Source organism: Miniopterus schreibersii, assembly GCF_964146895.1.
Source record: "Miniopterus schreibersii genome assembly, chromosome: 2".
Lineage (NCBI taxonomy): Eukaryota > Metazoa > Chordata > Mammalia > Chiroptera > Miniopteridae > Miniopterus > Miniopterus schreibersii.
This window is the reverse complement of record NC_138102.1, coordinates 89,285,928-89,310,445: the sequence shown is the minus strand read 5'-3', so window position 1 is coordinate 89,310,445 and position 24,518 is coordinate 89,285,928. Positions and strand designations below refer to the sequence as shown.

General features: G+C 37.3%; 1 protein-coding gene across 1 annotated transcript in view; it reads left to right on the top strand.

The window, feature by feature from the left end:
- Positions 1-23,489: 23,489 nt before the first annotated feature.
- The window catches only part of TRPC4 (transient receptor potential cation channel subfamily C member 4), a 342,201-nt gene continuing 341,172 nt past the window's right edge, over positions 23,490-24,518 (top strand). Inside the window, exon 1 of the mRNA XM_081128497.1 lies at positions 23,490-24,227. The gene's annotated coding sequence lies outside the window, so the exon portion shown is untranslated. The remainder of the gene's footprint in view (positions 24,228-24,518) is intronic.

Genomic DNA, 24,518 nt, shown 5'->3' with positions numbered 1-24,518 from the left:
TTACCTCTGAGATTCATCAGTCTGATCCATGCTTTCATGTCATTGAATCCATTCTGTTCATCAGTTTATTATATCCTTTAGATTCCACATATACATGAGATCATATGATGTTTGTTTTTCTCTCCCCTGCCTTATTTTGCTTAGCACAATATTCTCCAGGTCCATCCCTACTGTTCAAAAGGGTATGAGATTCTTCTCCTTTACAGCTGAATAGTATTCCATGGTGTAAATGTCCCACAGCTTTTTTATCCACTCATCTACTGATGGACACATGGGCTGTTTCCAGATCTTAGATATTGTAAACTATGCTGCTATGAACATAGGGGTGCATAGTCTTTCTGAACAGTGTTTCAAAATTCCTAGGATATATTTTTAGAAGTGGGATCACAGAGTCAAAAGGAAGTTCCATTTTTAATTTTTTGAGGAACATCCATACTCTTTTCAATGGTAGCTGCATCAGTCTGCATTCCCACCAGCAGTATACCAGGGTTCCCCTTTCTCATGTGCACATGTCATTGGTTGATTTGTTGATGGTAGCCATTCTGACAGGTATGAAGTGGTATCTCATCGTGGTTTTAATTTGTATCTCTCTGATGATTAGAGATGTTGAGCATTTTTTCATGATTAGAGATGTTGAGCATTTTACATATGTCTCTTGAACATACGTATGTGCCCTTTGGAGAAGTGTTTATGCAGGTCCTTTGCCCATTTTTTAATTGGATTGTCTTCCTCTTGTTGAGTTGTATGATTTTTTTGTACAATTTGGAAGTTAGCCCCATATCAGATACATCTTTGGCAAATAAGTTCTCCAGTACCATGGGTTTCTTTTGTATATTGAGGCTGATATCTTTTGCTGTGCAGAGCTTTTTAGTTTGAATAGTCTCATTTGTTTATTTTTTCTTTTGTTTCTCTTGCCCTAGAAGATGTATCAGTGAAAATTCCACTTCATGAGATGTCTATGACTTTACTGCCTATGTTTTATTCCAGGACTTTTATGGTAGTGTGACTTATATTTAAGTATTTTATCCATTTTGAATTTATTCTTGTGTATGGAGTTAGTTGGTGGTCTAGTTTAATTCTTTTGCATGTATACCTGTCCAATTTTTCAGCACCATTTATGGAAAAGAATGTCTTTAGTACATTGTATCTGTTGCCTCCATTGTGAAATATTAACTCACCATAATCATGAGGGTCTATTTCTGGGGTCTCTGTTCAGTTCTATTGATCTATATGTCTGTTGTTGTACCAGTACCTTGATGTTTTGATTACTATGGCTTTGTAATAGTTTGATACCTGATAAAGTGATACCTCTGACTCTGTTCTTCTTTCTCAAGATGGCTGTGGCTATTTGGGGTCTTTTTTGGTTCCATATAAATTTTTGGAATATTTGTTCCAGACGTGTGAAATACGTTGTTGGTATTTTATTAGGAATGGCATGGAATCTATAAATTGCTTTGGGTAGTACGGACATTTTAATGACATTAATCTTTCCAATCCATGAACATGGTATAACTTCTAATTGTTTATATCTTCCTCTAGTTCTTTTATCAGCGTCCTGTAGTTTAATGAGCACAGCTCTTTTACAACCTTGGTTAAGCTTATTCCTAGGTATCTTACTTTTTTAGTTTTAATGGTAAATGCTATTGTTCTTTTAGTTGCTCTTTCTGAGAGTTTATTGTTGGTGTATAAAACTGCTGTCGATTTCCAGATGATAATTTTGTATTTGGCTACCTTGCCGAATTTATTAATCAAATCTAGTACTACTTTGGTGGAGTCTTTAGGGTTTTCTATGTATAATATCATGTCACCTGCAAATAATGACAGTTTTCCTTCCTCCTTTTGAATTTGGATACCTTTTATGTTTTCTTTCTCTCTGATGGCTGTGGCAATGACTTCAAGAAAATGTTGAATAAGAATGGTGAAAGCGGAATCCCTCTCTTGTTCCTGTTTTTAAGGGAAATGGTTTTAGCTTTTGACCATTGAGTATGATGTTTACTGTAAGTGCTTCATATATGGCCTTTATTATGTTGAGGTATGTTCCCTCTATTCTCATTTTGTTGAGAGTCTTTATCAAAAAAGGGTGCTGGATTTTGTTGAATGCTTTTTCTGAATCTATTGATACAATCATATGATTTTTGTCCTTCATTTTGTTTATGTGATGTATCTCATTTATTGATTTGCAATATTATACCAGCCTTACATTCTCGCAATAAATCACACTTGGTTGTGGTGTATAATCTTTTTAATGTATTGCTGGATACAGTTTCCTAGTATTCTGTTGAGGATTTTAGCATTTATGTTCATCAGGGTTATTGGCCTGTAAGTTTCTTTCCTTTAGTGTCTTTATCTGGTTTTGGGATTAGGATGATTCTAGCCTCATAAAAAGAGTTTGGTAATATTCCCTCCTCTTGAATTTTTTGAAATACTTTGAGGAGAATAGGTGTTAATTATTCTTTAAATATTTAGAAAAACTTGCTTGTGTCCATCTAGTCCAGGACCTTTGTTTGCTGAATGTGTTTTGATTACTGCTTCAATTTCATTAATTGTTATTGGCTTATTCAGGTTTTTGCTTCTTCTTAATTCAGTTTTGGAAGATTATATGCTTCTAGGAATTTGTCCATTTCACCCATGTTGTCCATTGTGTTGGCATATAGTTGCTCACAGTATTTTCTTATGATCCTTTATATTTCTGTTGGGTCAGTTGTTATATCACCTCTCTCATTTCTGATTTTATTTATTTGGGTCCTCTCTCTTTGTTTCTTAGTGAGTCTGGCTAAAAATATATCAATCTTATTTATCTTTTTAAAGAACCAGTTCTTACTTTCATTGATTTTTTGCATTTTTTTTTTTTTAGTCTCTATGTCATTATTTTCTGCTCTGATCTTCATTATTTCATTCCTTCTACTTCCTCAGGGCTTTTCTTGCTGTTCTCATTCTAGTTCTTTTAGTTGTTTTGTTAGATGGTTTATTAGAGCTTTTTTCTTGAGATAGGCCTGTACTGCTATGCACTTTCCTCTCAGGACACTTTCACTGTTGCCCATACATTCTGTGTTGTTGTTTGTTCATTTTTTTTTTTTCCAAGAAGTGTTTGACCTCATCGGTAACAGGTTCATTATTTAATATCATCCTATTTAGCCTTCATGTGTTTGAATAGTTTTGAGTTTTTTTATAGTGGTAGCTTCTACTTTCATGCCATTGTGATCTTAGAAGATGCTTGATATGACTTCAATCTTCTTGAATTTGTAGTGCCTTGCCTTGTGCCCTATCACGTGGTCTATTTTTGAGAATGTCCTATGTGCACTTGAGAAGAATGTGTATTCTGCTGCTTTGGGGTGAAATGTTCTGTAAATGTCTATTAAATCCACCAGATGTAGTGGATCATTTATGGTCTGTGTTTCTCTGTTGATTTTTTTGTCTTGATGAATTGTCCAATGCTGATAATGGGATGTTAAAGCCCCCCACTATGATTATGTTGCTGGCCATCTGCCCCTTAAAGCCCACCAAGAATTTTTTTTATGTACTTAGGTGCTTCTATATATTTAGCACTCCTATATGTTTATAGGGTTTATATCATCCTGTTAGATGGATCTCTTTAGTATTATGTAGTGACCATTTTTGTCTCTTGTTATGGTCTTTATTTTGAAGTCTATTTTGTTAGAAATAAGTATTGCTACTCCAGTTGTGTGTTTTTTTCCATTTACATGGAATATTTTATTTCATCCCTTCACTTTTAGCCTGTTTGAATGTTTTGCTCTCAGGTGGGACTCCTGTTTACAGCATATATATGAGTCCTGTTTTCTTATCCATTCAGCTACTATGTCTTTTGATTGGACCATTGATTCTGTTTACATTTAAGGTTACTATTGATATATACTTATTTAATTACATTTTCCCCCTTTATGCTGATGTACCATTTTCTAAATATTTCTTCTTGTTAATTCAGTCCTTTTAGCATTTCTTGCAATGCCAGTTTGATGGTACTGAACTCCTTTAGCCTTCTTTTGTCTGGGAAACTCTTGATTTCATCTTTAATTTTAAATGATAGCCTTCCTGGACAAAGCAGTCTTGGTTTCAGTTTCTTGCTTTTCATTACTTTGAGAACTTCATGCCATTCCCTTCTGGCCTGGTTTCTGTTGAGAAATCTGCTTTCAGCTTTCTGGGAGTTCCCCTGTAGGTGACTGGTTTTCTTTCTCTTGCAGCCCTTAATATGCTCGCTTTGTCCTTAACATTTGCCATCTTTATTATGATGTGTCTTGGAGTGGGTCTCTTTGGGTTCCACTTGCTTGGGACCCTCTGTGCTTCCTGAACTTGTATGGCTTTCTCCCCCACCAGCATAAGGAAGTTTTCTGCCATTTTTTCCTCCACCAAGTTCTCTATTCCTTACTCACTTTCCTCCCCCTCTGCCACCCTTATGATGCAAATGTTGTTTCACTTTAGGTTGTCCTAAAGATCCCTTAGATTGTCCTCATGGTTTTGAAGTGTGTTTTTCTTTTTGCTGCTCTGATTGATTGTTTTTTTCTACCCTATATTCTACATCATGTATTCTAACCTCTGCTTCTTTGAGCCTGCTTTATTTCCTTCCAGCATATTCTTAGTATCAAATATCATTTTCTTCATTTCTGTCTGGATCTTATTTATCATATATAGCACTTTTTTCATGTTTTCACTAAGTTCCTCAACCTTTCCATTAAGTGTCTTGTTTCATTAATTTTATGAGCATCTTTATAACCATTACTCTGAACTCTATTTCTGATAGTTTGCTTAACTCCATCTCACAAAGGTGTTTTTACTGGAGATTTTTCCTTTTCTTTAGTTTGGGTTTTTTTTTCTTTGTTTCCCCATTAGGTTGGCTCTTAGTGTTTGTATCTGTATATTAGACATTTTGCTGTATTCCAGTCTTGTGGGTTGGGATTTTGTAGTTTATGTCCAGTGGAGCCCATCGGTGTTTTCCTTATACTTCTGAGATATTTGCTCTTGGCATGTCCCTTTTGTGGGTGTCTCTTTTGTGGTTTATATGGTCTCTCCTCTTTTGATTCGATGTAGATTGTTTTTGACCCATTCTTGGGAGGACTCTTCTCTCAGGTTGGCTAACTGTGTGATTCAGCCACAACCACGTTGTGTGAGCTGTTGTATGAGTGCTGGCAAGGCAAGACAGTGCATAACCAAACTGTCAGGAAACAAGCGATATCTTACTAACCTGACAATCGCACTGAATACATCTCAAGTGAAAGTAGATTTGGAAGAGTGAAGGTAGAACACAAGTGCTAAAAAAAAGAAGAAAAAAAACAGGGTGTGAGATGGCAGGAGAAAAAAGATATTATTGTTAATAGTAACAAAAATAAAATAATAACAATAATAAATTAAAATAAAAAGTAAAAAATATAGAGGCTACTGGGAAATAAAAGAGGCAGACAAAAGATTCTGAAAGAAAAGTGACCAAACAATTAAGGGCAGATTGTAGGAATAGGAAATCAGTTGAAAAATAATAATAAAATTGCAATAAAGAGAAAAACAAAAAGACAGGAAGACAATAGGGAGAAAAAGAAAAGAAAGTAAGAAAAAAAGAAAGAAGAAAAAATAGTTATGCCAATGGAAATAGAAGAGAGAGAGGGAGAGATAAAGCAAGCGCAGGGAGGGAGTCCAATAAGAGATTTGGGGAAAACAATAGAGAGAAGCAGTAAACTTATTGGTTACAAGGATACAATATTAGCAATTAAGCTCAAATATCAAGAAAATCTTGATAGAACAAAAAACAGAAAAAAAAACCCACAAAAGAAACCAAAAAACAAGCAAGACAAAATTTTTAAAAAATGAATTAAAATTTTTAAAAATTATAAAGAAATTTAGAAATTTAAAATGAAAAAATTTTTTTTCTTTCTTTTTTCTGAAAAAAAACCAAACCCCTCAGTCAGGTGTGTTTCTTTGGGCCAGCTTATGTTGTCTGAGGCTCACTCTTTTATGTGCTGATTTTGGTTCTCCTGGGGGGTACTTGTTTATCAGGCAATGCCAGGAGTTGTCTAGTTTTGGCTCTGATGTGCTTAGGTAGTTGGCTGATCTGAGGCTCTCTGTGGACCACCTCCAGTTGTCAGTTAATTTACCTCCCCCTTGTGATTGCCTGGTCTTACTCCAGAATCTTCTGAAGAGCCTTTAGGGTGCAGGCCTACTAGTATAGGTCAGGATATTGCTCCTTTTGCTTAGAGATTTTGCTGTCAGGCACTCACTGTGGGGAAGTTAGTCTCTGCTTCAAAACCAACTTCCTTGGTCTCTACTCCATATTCCAATTCTAGTTCCCCTTACAATGACCTACTGCAGTTGCAGATTGACTTCAGTCTGTTGCATTTTCTGTATGGGCAGTTTTAGCAGCCTGGTCTCAGCGTGTTTGATTAAAAAAAAAAAAATTCAGTGAGCACTTTGCCTGCCTTCCCACCAGAAGGGGTATTAAGCTTTTCCTCCAGTTCCTAAACAATAGTCCCTGAGAGTTTTATTCTTATATTATCATCCTGTGAACTGATCTCCCTTTCCCCTCAGGATTGTGCCCTGTGGGAGATATCTGGGGCTTCAGTGAGCTGACTCAGCCCCTTTCCTTTTGGGGGTAATGCTCCTAGCCTGCACTAGAGGTAGGTATGCTCTGCCCCTCCTTTACCAGATCTGGTTGGCTGATCTCACCTGACGCTTATTTCAACCTCTCCACTATGCAGACTCAAATCCCAGCTTTCAATGGTCTGTCTCCCTAATGCAAGCCAGGAAGGTGGACACCCCTTTAGCAATCAAAAACTCAGAAATTCACAAAGCAAGAGAGTCAGAGAATCCACCCTGGGAGGTTCCCTTGCCCCTCTGCCTTGGTACCAAGTAGGAGGTGTCACAAAGTCTGCCCCCTGCAGCCCCCTACACATCTGACCTCAGTACAGGTGGGGCAGTGTCTTGAGCTCTATCCTGGTTCCCCTCAGAGTAGGTAAAAAACCAAGATTTATTGCACCAGCAGCTCTGGCAGCTGGAGTCTCTATCCAGCCTTCTGGTGCCTCTGCACCCTCTCTGGCAGTAGGAGAGCTGTTGTTCCCTTCCCTACACCACACAGATCAAATGGTTTCTGAGGTTCTACACAATGCCTTACAGGAAGGCTGAGTTTCCTTGTATGTGGCTGCTCAATGCAGCCCTTTGGCCCCTTTCTATTCAGGAACCACAAACTATGGGAAGGCCTTTCCCATGGTCAGGACCTGGGGTGAAAGGGTCCTGTCCAGTCTTTGCCATTAGAAGCTCTGTTTCACTGGAAAGTCATGGCCCCCTCCTTGTAGGCACACTGTTCCCCTGGGTCCCTCTGCCCTTGCAGGGGCTCTCCTTCCCTTCTCCTGTGCTCTGGGTTTGAGATCCCAGCTTTTGCATGCCAGTCCACACTCCCAAGGGGAGGGATCTTTGCAGTCTCTAGCCCTAGGGCCTCGGAGCCCAGCACGGGCTTTATGGGGGACTCCTCCTTCCTACAACCCCCCACCAGACTCTATGCGTTTCTTCAGTGCTCTCTACTCAAAATATGTCCACTCAGCTATATTTCTCTGTTTTTTCCAAGCTAGTTACACAGCATTTTAGCGGTAATTCTAGTCCATGGCTGGGAGCAAGGGCACTTTGTGTGTTGTCACAGTGCCACCATCCTCCCAGATCCATGATTTATATTTTTTATAATTAAGTTGTCTTACAGTGAAAGTTTTAGTTAATTTTATAGATATTTTATAGTTGTTTTCATTTTCAGTTTTATTGAATTGGATTAGGTTAAATTGATTTTAATAAGATATATAAAGGCTCAGCCATTAATGAAAATTTAGAATCCAACCGTGATAATATTTAGTCAAACACAGAAATTTTAAAAGTTGTTTGTTTTTTTAATATATCTTTATTGATTTCAGGGAGAAGAAGGGAGAGGCAAAGACAGAGTTGAAACATCAATGATGAGAGAGTCGTCATTGATTGGCTGCCTCCTGCACACCCTTGACTGGGGATCGAGCCAGCAACCCAGGCAAGTTCCCTGCTGGATCCTAGGTCGATGCTCAATTGCTGAGCCACATCTGGCCAGGCTTGTTTGTTTTTGAAAGAGATAAAGATAAGATTTTTTGACTCTTTAGAGTTAATTAGTAGTTTATTTTTAGACTTCAGATAATTTAAGTATTTTATTTGAGGTAAACAGAATTAGAGTTTTTGGATGTTTATGTCCCTTTATGTTAATTGTTTTAATAGGAATATTGTGTGTTTTAATGGAGTCTAGTAATTTTTTAGAGTATAAAACTAAATTATTTATATGTAGGATTAGAGTGGAATATTTAAGAAATTCATTATTTACATTAATTTTTATTATTTAAGACAATAGGTGGGATGTTTTGTATATTTTGGGGTATTATTATTTTAGTAAATTTGTAATTTTTTTAGGTGAATGTAAAGAGGTATTAACTGTTTCTTTTTTATTGGAATGTTGAAAAAGGCATTATATAAATTTATTCTTAAAAAATATTGGCAATTATAGGAATGGTGAAAAATAAGTTATGTAGATTTGGAATCATAGGTGTCTGGGAATAATCAGTTTATAATTTTAAGATTTTGTATAAGTCTACATTTATTAATTTGCTTTTTTATTGGAAGGATGGAAGAATTATAGAGCTTTGTATATGGAATTATAAGTTTTTTAACGGTAATTTTAATTTTTAAAAATTATTAATGAGAAGGGGAAACATCTTTTTGTCATCTTTAGAGTAGTTCTATATTTGTTTTTAAATTTTATTTTAGCTTTTTTAAAAATAATTTTTAAAGTGGACAGACTTTTTATTGATTATTTGTGAATTTTATTTAGTAATTATGTTAGTTTTGTTTTTAGAAATTAGAGGTATATTAATTGGAATAGGTGAGAATAGTCAGGATTATATATTTTAATAGTTACATTTCTTTTTTTGTGAATTTATTAGGGTCCCAGAGAAAATTGGGAATAGTTTTTTCTTTTTTTCTCCTGAGATTAGTTCTTTTGCAAAGATTGTTAGAATATGTATTTTTTATTTTTTAAGTTATTAGGGAGTGGTAGTGGAGGAGATAGAAGGGCAAGAAAGAAGGGAGGAGAAGGGTAAGCCTGGACAATGAACCTTATAGAGCAAAGGATATAGTTAAGGAGTTATAGAAGGGGGAGGAATGGGGTGTATGCATTAATTAGTTTTAGAAGAGCATAGAGAGTCTTTAAATTTTTTAATTAATTTTTAAAAAAATAATTTATTAGTGTTTTTATGAAGCCTTTAATTTTAAATCATAATTTTTATTTAGTTTAATTTTAGAGTTGGTATTTTTTAATTTTTATATGTAAAAATTAATTTAAGTATTTAAAAAACAATTGTATTTTGGCCATTTTAATTTGATATTATTTTTAGTTAACTTTTTTATTTTTGTAAATTATTTTTAAGAAAAGGCTTTTTATTGGGTGTATTAATGAGGGCTGGGTTTTGAGAGTTCTCAGCCTTGGAGCCTTTTTTAACGATAATTTTAGTGTTATTTTTAGATATTTGTAGAGTCTGACAAAGTTTTTTAGGGATGTTATGTAGTAGGTTGAGGTGTGTTCTTTATGGGTTGAGTTTTATGAGGCTTTTATTCCTCGAATTGGATATAATTCTTTTATGTGTCTTGGTAGGGTGGACTTAGGAAATAGGTGTCCTGTGGAATCCAGTGGCACAGTCTCCTTGGTCATCTGAAATGGGTGCTTCAGGGATGTCCCTTGTGGGTTATATGAACCTTTCTGTTGTAACTGAGTCTTGATTGCTATTGGCCCATTCATTAATGGAGTCAGCCCTCTGGCTGGCTGACTGTGAGGATTTACCCCAACCACACTGTATGAGCTGCTGAGCAAGTGCTGACTACATAAAGCAGAATTTGTTGAGCAGGGTCTGGTGCCTGCCATGATCTCCCTTTGGATATACAACTTATGAAGCTAACTGGACCCTGCTCTAATATCTGGAGCTGGTCACTGGGTATGTCTTTTCTGGGGCCTTTTGGGAGACTCTGGTGCAGGCCAGTGTCAAATGCTGACTGGGACTGGCCCTGGGCAATCTGTTTAGAGCTACAAAGTGATCCACACTTTTTGACTGCCTCTAATGGGCCTTGGAGTATGTGGGATGGACTAAGTTGTGTATCAAGGCCAGATTCCACCAGCCCCAAGCCTGGGTGCAGGATAACAGAAGGCCCAAGATACCCAAGATCTAGCTCTACTTGCTTCTGTCTGCCAACTGCCCAAGGCACCTTGAGATCTGCCTTCAACTGCCTCTGTGGGTGGCTACCTGGTAGGCTCAATCACTGAAAGAACCTCTGGCCATACTTAAGTTGCATGAGGTAGGTTTTCAATTAGTTGTCATGTAAGGGCAAGTGGTGTTCACCAGATTTATACAGGTTCAACTTTGGTGCCCTTTTGCTGGACCTGAGGCAACTCAGCAAAATTCCCAGGTTGTACCTAGTCTAGATGCTCCCCACCAGGTGCCCACAGACCTTGTGATGGGGTGAGATCTCTGAAAGTCATCAGGGTGAGGTCAATAGAATTTATCAGACCCAAACAGACCAAAATTTGGCCATATGAAGAGGAAGCTTTGTACTAGTCTGATGTGTGAGGAAAAAAATTATGCCTGTCCTAGAGTCACACAATTCAGTCTATCCCAGATTCTGCTGGAAGCCAAAGCGCAGCAAGGTAGGACCACTGGAATTTTGGAGTGTGGGGCTCGTGGATCTCCCATGAGGCACCAGTTAGTCTTGGGAGATGGTGGAGAGAGTGGCTCCCACCCCAAAGTCATGCAACTCAGTCACTGACACCCTGGCCCATGCAGCTGACTCCTCAGCAGAGCATGAGTTCTGCAGGGTGGGGCAACAAGGAGTTGAGAGGGTGTGGGTATTACATTCCCCTAGGCTAATGCTGTAAGACGGGGAGTGTTCCACCCAAGAAAGATGGCATCTGTGGTGTTGGGAGGGACTCAGCACAGGGATTTGGGCAGCTGTCCCTTCAGCTCTCTCCCCAGAGCGATAAACCCTACTCTCTCTTCAAACAACTCTAATCCACTCTACCCTCCATTAACTGGTGTCTTGAGTAAGTGGCTATGAATGAGATTTTGTGCATTGGCTCTTTATGAGGGTGTCTGTGTCTCTAGCACAGTCCTGTCTCTCCCTGACAGACAGAATCCCTGCTGATTTTCACAGCCAGATATTATGTGGGCATCTCTTACCAGCTCTGATGCTCTGAGTTAGGTTTCTGGTGTGTGGTTGAGACCCTATGCTCCTCATAGAAAACCTCTGAATCTGAGATATCACTCTGGAATCTCAGCTGCTGCCCATGAGAGTGGAGCCAGTCCTTTTCTTGCATCTTTTCCCTTCCTACCAGTCTCAATGTGGCTTCTTCAGTAAGTCCTTGGTTATAAAACTTCTATTCAGCTAGTCTTCAGTTGGTTATTCAGGTTAATTGTTCTATATTTTAGTTGTAATTCTAGTTTGGTGCTGTCAAGCAGCGTGTGTACCTTCCACCTACTCTACTACTCTACTGCCATCTTGAATCAGTTGATATATTATTTTTTTTTAACCTTCACCTGAGAATATTTTCTCCATTGCTTTTCAGAGAGAGTGGAAACGAGAGAGAGAGAAAGAGAAACATTTATGTGAGAGGGATACATCAACTGGGGTTGCCTCCTATACCCACCCAAACTGGGGTCAGGGATTGAGCCTGCAACCAAGGTACACATCCTTGGCCAGAACTGAACCTGGGACCCTTAAGTCCGTGGGCTGATGCTCTAACCACTGAACAAAACAGGCTAGGGCTGTTGATGTATTCTTAATAATTAAGTAACAATTGATGGCTGATCATGCAGAATTAATTGGGTTCCTTTGTAACCCAACTAAGTATAATCCATAACTTAGGAATTATTTTTTGAAATATTATTTGATTTGCCATTGGAAGGTAGATACGAGCAATTCTATTCATTTGACATCTATTTACTTTTTCAGAAATATATGTCTTATAATAAACAGTGAAGACGCAGATAATTCAAGACACAACATTGATCAGGAGCCTGGGCAGTGTGGCTCAGTGGGTGAGCATCAACCTATGATTTGGGAGATCATGGTTTGATTCCTGGTCAGGGCACATGCCTGGGTTGTGGGTTCAATCCCCAGTGGGGGTTGTGTAGGAGGCAGCTGATCAATGACTCTCTCATCATTGATGTTTCTCTCTCTCTCTCTCCCTCTCCCTTCCTCTCTCTGAAATCAATAAAGACATATTTTTAAAAAAATTGATGAGGAAAACTGTTATCTAACCAATAATGTTAAGCTTTTTTTTTTTCTTTTTTAAGAATAACCTGATTTTAAATATTAGGTAAAATACTCCAGCTTAAAATAGTGCCTAGCTAGCATTCCTTTTATAACTTTTCTTAACTTTCCCCAAGTTCATGTCCAAAAAAGAGATTTCATTACAATGTTGATATTATGTAGAGATAAAAAAATTGTTGCTCTATTACTGGGGAATGTGGAAGAATTCCGTTAAATTCAAAGATAATAGAACATGGATTGTAGAGCAAAATTTATTTTGCACCAGTGTTTTCCTTTAAAAATTATGCAAACCTGTCCTCTTGAAATCAGGAAGAAAGCCTTTTAGCCATCTCTTATTATCTCCTTCCTTTTACAAAATTAGTATGCATTATGCACATTAGTATAAGTTTAGTATCGATTAGAAAAGTGGTTTTCTGCAAGTCTACTACTTCTGTTTATTGAAGCAGCCAAATGTTTCTTTCAGGTCCCCCAATGGTACTTATTTCCACACCAGATATAGAAAGAGATTGCAACTTTCAGAAAATAACAAAGTAGGGATTTGTGGAACAGAATAGTTAATAAAGGTGAAGTTATATGCTGTGAAATGTCTCCAGATTGCTTGTAAACAACAGAAGTGATGAGATAAGCAGTGTGTTCTCGGGAGAGAAGTTTGCCAGGACTGGATGTAAAGGAGCAACAAGGCTGGGGGTAGGGTAGTAAACAATTATTCAATTTGGGCTAGCAGAGCCTCATTCACTGATGGATACTGATAATGCTAACAGCATTCAACATTATTGAGCATGTATATGTGTTCATTGCTGTTACAAGCATGTTATAGGTATTAGTTCATCACATCCTCACAATAATGGCTCTCACTAGCTGTACCCATTTAGACATTAAGAACTAATGGGGGAGCAGTTCAACACAGGCTTCCAGCTGTGGTAATTAGTAAATGACCAACTCCTCAGAGGGCAGGGTTAGAGAATAAGACAAATGACATTTTGGGGCTAATTCATAAAAAATTATGACCTTCCAGAAGCAAATTTCTAGTCTTCTCCCTAAAAACATCTGCTCTCTCATCTCTGTCTCAGAGATTATTTACTCAGAGTTATCTAGTTACTCAAACAAAAATTCTCATGGCCATCTTTATTCTTATAACTTGTATGCGAACATTTTGGAAATTCTGATGACTGAGAGTTGGTTCATACCGTATTTCCTGGTTTGATTCCATAGCCACCTTAGTGGTATCCCTGCTTCCAAAGCTGCTTCCCTACATTCTATTCTCAATAAAGAGGCCAGAATAATCCTTTAGAACATAAATCAGATCAGATTACTCCTCTACCTGGAGCACTGCTTCCCTAATTAATTCCCATGGCCAGCTCCCTAACCTTCAAGGTTTTGCTCAGATGAGGTCTATCCTGACAACTTATCTAAAATTATAATTCACTATCACCATCTGACTCATCAGCACTTCTAATCCCCATACCCTATTCTTTTAGTCACTCTCTAACATTGTCTATAATTAATTAATTTAATATGTCTATTAAATGTGTTTGTTTTCCCTGAAGTGTAAGGCCTGCAAGGACATGAACTTACCTGTTTTGTTCACAGATGTATACTAATCCCCTATCACAGTGCTTCAGATGCAATAGAGACTCCATAAATATTTGTTGAATAAATGATGAGACTGGGATTTTAGACATAGGCACCATGATTCTAGAGTTCATAAAATTTATGACTAAAAAATTGCATAAAAATGAAATTATTAAAAAAATACTTGAAAAAAAATTAATCAACATGGGAGAAAAAAGGCTTCAGGAATATTCTAGTTCTAATAGAAATCATGCAGGAAAATGTGGTAGTTTAAAGTATACAAAAATTAAACCTAGTATGATATCATAAGCATGGCAGCCTGAGAAGTTTCCCTGGCCTCTCCTATTAAAGTTACAAGTTTCACAGCTATAATTCAACAAAGGATTTCCTGCCCAGCACACAAATGTGTCTGAGAGATCTGTTCATTGAAATATCCAAAGGTGGGTGAATCCGAGCAAATGGGAGTAATGAAGGAGGAAGAACAGAGACAGATGCCATGGAAGCAGCCTGGAGCTCACAGGGTGTCTTGGGAGAAAGGACTCATAGTGAAAGGGTAGAAAATGATACTCCAAGCAAATGGCATCCAGAGAAGATCTGTGTAACCATACTTGATGTGACAAGATAAATTTCAAGACAAAACAGATAACAAGAGACAAAGATGGGCATTTTTATAATAATAAAGGGACAATACAGGAAGAAGGCTTACTATTTATTAATATATATGCATCCAACCAGGGTGTACCAAAGTAAATAAAAAAACACTAACAGAACTAAAGGGAAAAATGGACAAAAACACAATTATAGAAGGGGACTTATATACACCATTGAGAACTGTAAATAGCTGATCCAAATAGAAGAAAATGTTGGCCTTAAATTACACATTAGACCAAATGGACAAAAATCAACATTGACAGTCTTTTACCTAAGAACACCAGATTATACATTATTTTCCAGTACACATGAAACATTCTTAAGGGTAGACTATATGTTGGGACACAAAATTAGCTTCAACAAATTTAGGAAGATTGAAATCATAACAAGCGTATTCTCCAACCAGTTTGAAATTAGAAATCAACTGAAAAAAGAAAGAGGGACAAATCACAAATATGTAGAGATTAAACAACATGCTATTAAAGGATGACTGGGTCCATAAAAGAAATAAAAGGAAATATCAAAAGATACATAAAGTCAATGAGAATGACAATGTGACATATCAAAACATTTGGGATACAGCAAAAGAATAAGAGGAAAGTTTATATCATCACAGGGTTATTTCAAGAAATAGGAATAATCCCAAATAAATAACCTAACATTAAATCTTAAGGAGCTAGAAAACAGGCTCAGCTGGCCACGGCTCAGTGGTTGAGCATCAACCTATGGTCCAGGAGATTGCAGTTCAATTCCCCATCAGGGCACATGCCCAGGTTGCAGGCTCGATCCTCAGCAGAGGGTATGCAGGAGGCAGCTGATCAATGACTCTCTCTCATCATTGATGTTTCTATCTCTTTCTCTCTCTACCTTCCTCTCTCTGAAATCAATAAAAAAATATTATACATATATATATATATATATATATATATATATATATATATATATATATATATATATATAACTAGAAAGAAGAACAAGTGAAGTTCAAAGTCACCAGAAGAAAGAAAAAAATAAAAATTAGAGAATTAAATAAAGTTGAGAACAAAAAGACCATAGAAAAAATTAATTCAATGAAGAGCTGGTTATTTGAAAAGATTAATAAAATTGACAAGCTTCTGGATAGACTCACTAAGGAAAACGAGGAAAGTCTCAAATCAACAAAATTGGAAATAAAAGAGAAGTTACAACAGACACCATAGAAATACAAAAGACTATACAAGAATACTATGAAAGTCTACATGCCGTCAAATGGATAAGATCCTGGAAACATATAACCATCCCAGACTGAATCATGAGGAATTGAAAACTGTAAATAAACCAATCAACAATATGAAAATTGAAACAATCATCAAAAACTTCCCCAAAAGTAAAAGTCCAGTACTGGATGGCTTCTCTAGTGAATTCTACCAAATATTCAAAGAAGATTTAATACCTATCCTTCTCAAAATCTTCCAAAAAATTGAAGAAGGGGCAATACTTCCTAACTCATTTTATAAGGCCAGCATTATCTTGTTACCAAAATCTGTCAAGGATAACATGCCCCCCCCCCACACACACCCCTACAGACCAATATCTCTGATGAATACAGTTACAAAACTCCTAAACAAAATACTAGCATATCGAATACAGCAATAAATTTTTAAAAATACATCATAATCAAGTGGGGTTCATTCCAGGGCTGCAAGGATGACTCAACATAGGCAAATTGACCAATGTAATATACCAGAGTAACAAAATAAAGAATAAAAATAATATGATCATATCAATAAATGCAGATAAAGCATTTGATCAGATAAAACATCCATTTATGATTAAGAAAAACCCAATAAAATGGATATAAAAGGGAAGTACTTGTACATAATAAATGCAATATATGACATTCCCTCAGCTAATATCTTACTCAGTGGTGAAAAACTGAAAGCTTTTTCTCTAAGATCATGAACAAGACAAGCAAGTGCACACTCACCCTCTTATTCAACATAATACTGGAAGTCCTAGCTAGAGCAATCAGGCAAGAAAATGAAATAAAAGGCATCCAAATTGGGAAGGAGGAAGTAAAAGTGTCACTTTTTGCAGATGACATGATTCTTTACATAAAAAAACCTAAATACTCCACCAAAAAACTATTAGAAACAATAAATGAATACAGGAAAGTTGCAGGATATTAAAACAATGAACAAAAATCCTTTGTATTCCTATATACCAACAATAAAATTTCAGGAAAAGTAGTGGGAAAAAAATTTCTCTTGTAATTACAAGTAAAAGAATAAAACACCTAGGAATAAACTTAATGAAGAATGTGAACAATCTATGCACTGAAAACTAAAGGACACTATTAAAATAAATTGAAGTCCTGGCCTAGTGGCTCGGTTGGAGCAACATCCCATGCTTGATTCCTGTTGGGGCACGTGCCCAGGTTGTGTGTTCAATCCCTAGTTGGGTCCCATGCAGGAAGGATGTTTCTCACATCAATGTTTTTTTCTCTGTCTCTCTCTCACCTGCCCTTCCTCTCTCTTTAAAATCCATTATTAAAAAATCATGTCCTTGGTGAGGATAAAAAAGAAAAAAAAAGATTGCTGAAACTATTAGGGATCTTTTTTAAAAAATGTTTTTATGGATGTTTAGAGAGAGAGGAAGAGAGAGGGATAGAGATATAGAAACATAGATGAGAGAGAAACATCAGTCAGCTGCCTCCAGCACGCGCCCTACTGGGGATCGAGCCTACCTGACCAGGAATCAAATCTGTGACTTCTTGGTTCATGGGTCAACACTGACACTCAACCACTGAGCCAAACCAGCCGGGCTATTCAGGGTCTTAAAAAAGAAAAAAAGAAATTCTGTGTTCATGGATTAGAATAATCAACATAGCTAAAATGGATATATTACCCAAAGCAATATACAGATTCAATGCAATCTCCATAAAAATACCAATGGCATTTTTTAGATAAATAGAAGCAAAAAATCATCAGATTTATAAGGAACCACAAAAGACCCCAAATAGCCAAAGCAATTCTGAGTGGAAAAAAAGCTGAAGATATCACCCTCCCTGACTTCAAATTATACAACAAAGCTACAATAATCAAAACATCGTGGTATTCTAGGAATGTATCCTAAGAATCCTGAAACACTAATCAGAAAGAATATATGTACCCCGATGTTCATAGCAGCACAGTTTACAATGGCTAAGATGTGGAAACAGCCCAAGCGCCCATCAGTAGATGAGTGGATAAAAAAGCTGTGGGATATATACACTGTGGAATACTACGCAGCTGTAAAGAAGAAGAATCTCGTACCCTTTGGGACAGTATGGATGGACCTGGAGAAAATTATGCTAAGTGAAATAAGCCAGGCAGAGAAAGACAAACATCACATGATCTCGCTTATACATGGAATCTAAAGAACTTAATAAACTGATGAACAGAATAGATTCAATGATATGGAAGCATGGATGAGACTGACAAATGTCAGAGGGATGAAGGAGGGTGGGTAGGTGGAGGGGGAGAAAGTAACCAAAGAATTTATATGCATATGTATATAACCCAAGGACACGGACAATGGTGGGGAGAGGGACTGGGGAGGGGGGTGGGACAGGGTGGAACGGGTAATTGGGGAGAAAAAGGGACATTGTAATATTTTAAACAAAAATAAAAATTTTAAATTAAATAAATAATAAATAAATAAATAAATAATAAAACAAAACAAAACAACAGCAACACAGTATGGTATTAGGAGAAAAAGAGACACACAGACCAATAGAACAGAATTGACAGTCCAGAAATAAACTCACATATATGCAGGCAAATAATTTTTGACAAAGGAGCCAAAACATACAATAGATGGTGCTGGGAAAATTGGAAAGCCCCATGCAAAAGAATGAAACTATACTGCTATTTCCTCCCATATACAAAAATTAACTCAAAATGGATTAAAGACCTAAGTATAAGATTGAATCAATAAAATACATAGAAGAAAACATAGTACTAAACTTATGGACCTTGGTCTTAGAGAGAACTTTATGAATTTGACATCAAAGACAAGGGTAGTAAAAGCAAAAATAAATGAATGGGACTATATCAAAATAAAAAGCTTCTGCACAGCAAAAGAAACTATCAACAAAACAAAAAGCAACCAGCTGAATGGGAGAAGACATTTACAAACAGCTCCGACAAAGAGTTAATATCCATAATAAAAACTCATACAACTCATACAATTCAACAGCAAAATACCAAACAATCCAATTAAAAGAATGGGCAGAGGATTTGAACAGACACGTTGCCCAAGGTGACATATAAATGCTCAACAGATATATGAAAAGATTTTCAACTTCATTAGCTTTTAGGGAAATGCAAGTCAAAACCACAATGAGATACCACCTCACACCTGTTAGAATTATTATCAACAAGATAGGTAATAACAAGTGTTAGAGAGGCAGCGGAGAAAAAGGAACCCTCATTCACTGCTGGTGGGAATGTAGACTGGTACAGCTACTGTGGAAAACAGTATGGAAGCTCCTAAAAAAACTAAGGAAAGAATTACCATACGACTCAGCAACTCCTCTTCTGGGTATCTACCCAAAATATTTGAAAACATTTATTCACAAAGATATATTTACCCTTATGTTCACTGTAGCATTATTCATGGTGGTGAAGACATGAAAGCAACTAAATTATCCTTCAAGAGATGATTGGATAAAGAAGATGTGGTACATATATACAATGGAATACAATTCAGCTATAAGAAAAGAAATACTGCCATTTGAGACAACATGGATGGATCTTGAAAATATGCTACATGGAGTCAGTCAAAGGGTAAAGTCAAGAACGATATGATTTCACTCATATGTGGGATATAAACTAAAAGCAACAAATGAACAAAGAAGACAAACAAACAAAAACTCATAGACACAGATAAGAGTGTGGTAGTAGCCAGAGAGAAGTGGGGTGAGGGAAGGTAGACAAGGTTAAAGCAGATCAAATATATGTTTGCAGAAGGATATTTGACTTTGGGTAGTGAACACACAATGCAATATAAAGATGATATATTACAAAATTGTATACAGTACTTAAAACCTATATAATTTTATTAACCAATGTCATCCCAATAAACTTAATCTTAAAACAGAATTAAACCTTTTTAAAAACAAATAATATCATCTAAAATTTTAACAGTAAATAAAATGAGCAATATCTGCTATAAATATGGTGAGAATTAATGTTCTTAATATTAAGACATATTATGAATCAAATGGGGGAAAAAGGCACCAAAACCCCTATAAGTATTGGAAAGGTATATATAACTCACAAAAAAGTAAACTAGCAAAGCATAAAATATAATATTTCAAATTTTTTCTTTTTTTTATTGCTGATACTATTACAGATGTCCTCCATTTTCCCCCTTTGTCCACCTCCACACCCCCCCACTCCCCTGGCCTTAACCATGCTATTGCCTGTGTCCAGGCTATGCATATACGTTCTTTGACTAATCTTGCTACCTTCTTTTATCCAGTGACCCCCACTCCCCTCCCCTCTGAGATCTGTCAGTCTGTTCCATGTATCAGTGTACCTGGTTCTATTTTGTTTGTCAGTTTATTTTGTTCAGTAGATTCCACATATAAGTAAGATGATATGGTATTTGTCTTTCTCTGACTGGCTTATCTCATTTAGCATAATAATTGCCAGGTTCAACCATACTGTCACAAAGGGCAATACAACTTATTACATTGAGATGACAGTTTTTTAAAATAAGAAGTTAGAAAAAATATAAAAAAGAAAAGGGAAAAGAAAACTATGTATATCCCATGTTATAAGGGCTCGGTAAAATATGTATAATATATCATGAGTTTTAAATCAGTCTCTCATTTTGATGCAGTAGCTCTATTTCTAAGAATCTATTCTGAGTACATATATTTTAGTAAAGACTAGTGTGTACAAAGGCTCTCAAGAAAATCTAACCATATGAAATAATATTATAAAAACTAATCACATTTGCAAGATGAGAAATATTTAAGTATTTCATAGAAACATATAGTGATTTATTTAAATGTTTTTAAAGAAAACTTGGTAACTTTGAAAATATTAAATTTTTTACAAAGTCAGGCCAAAAACTTTGTTGGTGGCATGATCCATGCAAATTAGATCAAATAGTCACAACTGATGGCAAATCAGGCATGCAAAAATCTGGAGCAAGGGCTGCTGTCTGCAGGGGAAGCTGAGCAGGGCCTAGCCCTTCAGTAAGGGAGGGACCATCAGTGAGCCCTTGTTTAGAATAAGGGAAAGTTCTGGTCAATAAGTAGAACATAGGTCACATGGGTCTCAAAGACAATGCTAACCTATTTCCCAAATTTACCTAAGATAAGAAAAAGTCATTATCATGTATTTGGTGATGGCAACATCACATATAGAGTATTTCTGTCACATAAAATGCTAATAGTGATACATGTGCAAAATTTAATTTTCTCAATATCTTTATCTTTGATTGTCTCTAAGTCAGGAAGTACTCCACATACTACCTATCAGCTTCTAAGTGAAAGTAATATTTAGAAATAGGTTGAAAGCTGAGTTCCTAAAACAGCAGTAATTTCAGTTTCATGATATATTTTAGCCATGAATAAGCATTAGAGAGAATGATCTTACTGCTACCATTTCTTGGGTTACTTGACTCTTGCTAATTTCAAAACAAGAGTGTTTTTTTGTTTTTCTGATTAAGGTGCTGAAGAAATTTCCACTCAGCATATAGCATTTTACTGTACATTACTTTGACTTTAGTGAATTGCATTTTAAGTGGAATGCAGATTTGTGAAATAATATCAAATTTGTATTTAAAAATTATAAACAAAAACAAGCCTTCTTCCTTCTACTGCTAATGGCAGTAGTATATGCAGTTCACTGTGTTTTAAAATATATTTCAAATAACTTTCTTGAAATTGCTAATCACTTTAGTAGGTGGCACGAGGTTAGCAATCAATAATTACACAAAACTTTTGAAAATGCACCTCACTGTTCAATAGAACATTCTTCTTCCCATGGAAACATAGCTTACTCAGAGGGTTACCCTCACTGTTCCTTTCCATTTTGTATTTATTATAGATTCACAGGCATATTTGTTATGGGGAAAATAACAAATTAGGGAAATAGGCAAAAATGCCTCTCACCAATATCATGACAGAGATGGCATTTATTATAAAGAACATATCCTCAAAGAGGCAGGAAGGCATATATAATTTGGTACAGATGCTAAGGTTGCAAAAAGTAAAGTTCTTAATCTCTAATCAATGGGTATGTTTTGTCACTGTTGCACTGTCTTCTGAATGTATTTTAAAATGTATTATAAAGACATATAAGGATCTCAGTATGTGAAATTTTATTAGAGGCTTATTTTTAAAGACACACTCAGAATATGTAGAATATTGTTTATCAGAGTGAGACAAAACATTACATCAATAAATGTTAGCCTCACTTTTGTTTCTTAGGCATTAAAACATTTCAATTACTGATGATTAATGGGAATATTATTTAATGAAAAAATACAAAAATATAGTTGCATTGCATACAATAGATTTTCATATATATTGTCCCTCCACCCTTGTTAGAAAGTTGACTTACATGTGTTATAAAGTTCATTACTATGTCTACAGATAGGTGTGTTCTTGCATATTTTATAAAAGCCATTGTTTAACATTAAGAAAATTTAAAAACTGTTTAGAGATGTTAATGTACTTTTGTGGTGAAGAGTAAAAAGAGATTCGGTGAAAGAAAGGAAAACTTGTTTTTCTCTTTTTGGTTGTTTTATGGAGAGATATTATAGGAACCAGTTTTGCTTCAGTGTTCTTCAGTATTTTGGATAAGATGATCTAGAGGTAGTGCTCTTGGAAATTTAGAACCCAGGTCAAAGCTGGGCTTGAGATAAACCCATGAGAAAAGCTGTCTGCTAGAGGGAAAGAGAAATTTAGAAAGTAAGGAAAGTGATTTAAGAGGGGGAAAAAAGCAGCATGCACATCACACCAGTATTCTCTAATGATACCCTCTTTATTCATGTAAATATTAAAAAAACAAACAAACCCTTGACTCATGTGAACTAAGGAGAGGGAAAAAAGATAACCAAGAAAGAAATCCATTAATAGAAGTTGTATGTGGGTGCAGCTTGCACCTCCCTTGACTCCCTTGGGGTAATATTCTTTGGGAAGAAATTTGTCCTCCTTGGACCCAGCTCCTGACTCCCAGAAGGTGTAACGACACTTGGCTGACAGGAGCAGAAAGGGTTGCCACTAATCTGTTGCACAAGCAGGAACCTGGAGCAGGCATATGCTCAGATGCCATTGGCAACTAACAGCACCCCATGGCTTTAGGAAAATAAAATCAAGTAGAAACCAAAAGTTCTTTAACGGGATATTTGCTAGCTCAGATTACACATGGCCACCATCCTCGATTTTACAATGGTCTTTCAAGCCATAGGATCTACACCAACCAAGCCTCTGTGAGAGACAAGCTGGGAATCACAGCATTGCAGTTACAGCAAGTAAATTAGTGCCAGCTTTCCTATTATATAGCTTTACTTCTCTGAGCTTGAATCTTGTTTTAATGTGTGAATACCAGAGATTGGCCAGGAGATCACTTTTATCCTGAAATTTCAGTAGCTATTGGAGCAGCACACACACACACACACACACACACACACACACACACACTTGAAGACACTGAACCTCGTATTCATAGGCTGGTATTTTAATAATTTAATATTCGGAAACTTACTGATTTCCTGTGCCTGTTGAAAAGACCAAGCTGGGTGGGGGTGGGAGGAACACTGTGCCTCATTTGTTCATTGCGACTGTCTCCATTGTTGACTCTAGTGGCAAGCTAAATAATCCTTCTCTTGCAGGGGAAGTCTGACACCTTGAGGAATGGGGGAGGGTGCAGAGCCCAGAGGAGCCAGGGTGGGAGAAGCTTTGAGTTGCCAGTGGGGGTGAGCTTACTTTTTCAAGTCGGGAGGCCTGCCTCCCGGATGCTTGTTTACTGGGGTGGGAGCAGGGCTACAGAAGCTGAGTTCAGGCAGGAGCTGAAGTCCGACATCTAAGCAGAGGTTGCCTAAACCTGGGGGTGTGGCTTGCTTCCGGGAAAACTGGATGAGTTCTGGCCACCAACTTGCCTTGATGAAGACTGGCCTGTGGTGAGCTCGCCTGCCAAACTGGCTGATGCCCCTGGACTATTCCGGAGCAGCAGACTGGGAACCAAGCGTCAGCTTTTGCCAGTGCGCTGGTGTCCTCCACTGCCACGCAGTGCCGTGCGTGGGACGCGCATCTTCAGAGGTTGTTCCTTCTGAGACGAGTCTGCGAGGACACGGAGTCAGCCTGCCAGCCGGCACCGAGGGCGGGGTTCCTTCCTCTGCTCATCTGTTGTCATCTGTGGGAAAGCTAACTTTGTCCTGAGGGATCCGTGGGGGCGGGGGTGGGCGAGTTCTCCTCCCTTGGTGCTCACCTCCCCCTCCAGAGCCACCCCTCCCCCGCCTCCCAAGGCGTAGCTCTGGGAGCATCCTCTCTTCGCCCAGATTGGTGCCAGCTGCGTGGGCTCCAGCTTCATGCGTCTTCCTTGGAATGCTTTGAAACTCCGCAGAGACTAAGGAAATTCCATTAGAATTTGCCGTGGCGCCAGCCCTTGGACCGATCCATCTTCAGCCAGAAGATTGCAACTTTACAGGTAAATAGGGTGTCGCCTCACACAGTCCCGTTTGACCAGAGCTGCACCTCGCCTCCTTTCTAGGATCTCGGTTAAATTTCTCAAGCTGCCTGGGAAGCCGGATCCCTCCTGGGAGGCGGACTGACATCCTTGGGGGATTAGGAGTTCAAAAGGCTCCCGGATGCATGGTTTCTCTTTAAGGCTCCACCGGATTTGTGAAGCTTTCTGTGGTTGACTCGTGGTGAGCTGGAGTTAGGGGATGCTTCTCAGCCTCTCACCACACCCGGCTTTAAAGCAGGAGAGAGGGCTAGG